Source organism: Alligator sinensis, unplaced genomic scaffold, assembly GCF_000455745.1.
Source record: "Alligator sinensis unplaced genomic scaffold, ASM45574v1 scaffold1065_1, whole genome shotgun sequence".
Taxonomy (NCBI): Eukaryota; Metazoa; Chordata; order Crocodylia; family Alligatoridae; genus Alligator; species Alligator sinensis.
In genome coordinates, this window is record NW_005842812.1 from 176,142 (window position 1) to 178,263 (window position 2,122).

Here is a 2,122-nt window from a genome sequence, read left to right on the forward strand (position 1 = left end):
GTGGGCACCGCCCTGGGCTGGCTCGAGGTCGTTCCAGCTGCCGGCCGGCTGCTGGGGCGGGCGCTGCTGATGCCCCTTCAGCTGCTGATGAGCACCGAGTGGGGGAAAAGCCACGAGTTCGTGCAAAGCTTTCACTACCTGCAGCAGCAGCAGGCGTAAGAGGGAGGGGGACAATGGGGTAGGAGGGCAACAGGGTGCCGGGAGCAGAGGGGGGAGGTCCAGTGATGCCACCCAGGCAGCCCGAACTCCTGGGTTCTGCCCCTGGCTTTGGGAGCAGAGGGAGTGAGGGCCCCCTTGCTCTGTCCGGTGGGACCACCCAGGAAGGGGGTTGGGTGGGCACCCCTGAGAAGGAGCCCCCAGTCTGATGGGTGGCCGCTCCTCCTCGCTTGCAGGTGCTGGGGCTGCCGGACGGGGCGCCCGCCGAGGATGTGCACCGGAGCTACCGGGAACTGGTGAAGCTGTGGCACCCCGACCGCAACCGGCACCGCGTGCAGGAGGCTGAGCGGCGCTTCATCGAGGTGCAAGATGCCTACGAGGTCCTCACACGGGCCCGGAGGACCCGGCCGGGGTGATGGGCTGCCGGCTCCCCTCGCCCCTGTGCAGGGGGGGAGCAGGGGGCAGCCCCCAGGACACCTGGGTTCTGTGGATCCAGCCACTTCCTCTCTCTGAGACTGGGAGACTTGGGGTCCGGCTGGCACGTGTTCTGGTGGGAGCCTCATCTGGGTCCACGTCCTCCTCAAGCAGCTGGTTGCAGCAGCCTGGAGGTGAGGGCGGCAGCAGGAGCAAGGCATTGTGGGATGCCTGGAGGACCAGGGAACATACGCTTCCATGCAAGGATGCTACTTGCTTCTCTGGTGTGATTTAAACCAGGTTAACGGACACCCATGGGTCCACTCCGGGTTCAAATGGCGTGTGCGTGCCCTGGGCGTCCCTGTCTGCAGCGCTCTGCACATGTGTGTGCACAGGTGTGCAAATACATTGTCACCCATGCACGCGCACACACGTGTCCATATACATGCATTCTCACAAATATACACAAGTGTGTGCACACATGAGAATGCATGCATACATGTGCACACATGTGTGTGCGTGTGTGTACTCGCAGGTGAGTGCATGTGCACGCTATCTTCCTGCCCTCCCTGCTTGTTTGGCGTTACTTCGGCAGGCCGGGAACAGGTTCCAGCCCCAGCTGCAACGCGGGGCCTGGGGGCGCTGGGCCTGGGAACCTGGCCGTCATGTAGATCCAGAGCAATAAAGCCCTTTGGGCCATGAGACTCACGGGTGTGAAGTCTCCGTTGTCCGGTGGGGCCAGTAAGTGTCGGCATGTGCCTGCATTGCGGGGGTGCACGGGAGGTGGGGGGAGGGCGAAATGCACATATGCATGCGTGTGTGTGGGCAAGGGTGTGAATATGCATGTATGTGTGTATGTGCATGCATGTGGTATGCACATGAGAATGCGTGTGTGTATATGCACACTTGTATTCACAGGTGTGCGAATGCATGTGTGTATGCACACATGCTAATGGGTGTTTGCATATGTGTGCACACGCGTGCATGCACAGGTGTGCATATGCTTCTATGTGTGTGCATGCATGTGTGGAGGCACAGGTGACAATGCCTGCATGCATGCATTTGTGCACAAACGTATGCAGACTTGTATGAATGTGTGTATGCACGGGTGTACAAATACATGTGTGCAGGTTTTGATCCAGGGCTGGACTGGATGGTCTCTTGAGGTCCCTTCCAGCCTTACTTCTCTTATCACCTGTGCACGTGTGACAACGTGTACATGCGCGTGTATGTGCACGCACGTGTGTTTGTGCGCGTGACAATGCATGTGTGGGCTGCAGTGCACGCACGTGTGTGTGCACGCGCAACAATGTATGCCCGCACGTGTCCGCACGGGTCAGGCCGCCGCCAGGGGGCGCCAACGCGCCCGGGGCCGCTGGCACTTCGGCACTTTCCGGAAGGGACTCGGCTATTTCCGCCTCCCCGCGAGCGGCTCTCGGCAACTTCCGGCTCCATTCGGCTCCCCCGCCCCGCCCACCTCGGGTCCGAGATGCTATGTGATTGGTTCTCTGCCAGCCTCTGGCCACACCCCTTGGCTGGGCGAGCCCTCGCG

At 61.1% G+C, this 2,122-nt stretch overlaps 1 long non-coding RNA gene across 1 annotated transcript; it reads left to right on the top strand.

Annotated features, from left to right (window-relative positions):
- Positions 1 to 395: 395 nt before the first annotated feature.
- On the top strand, positions 396 to 1,278 carry LOC112547923. Its single transcript, XR_003091714.1, has 2 exons — positions 396 to 764; positions 871 to 1,278. It is a non-coding gene; the product is annotated as an uncharacterized LOC112547923 (long non-coding RNA).
- The last annotated feature ends 844 nt before the right edge of the window (positions 1,279 to 2,122 follow it).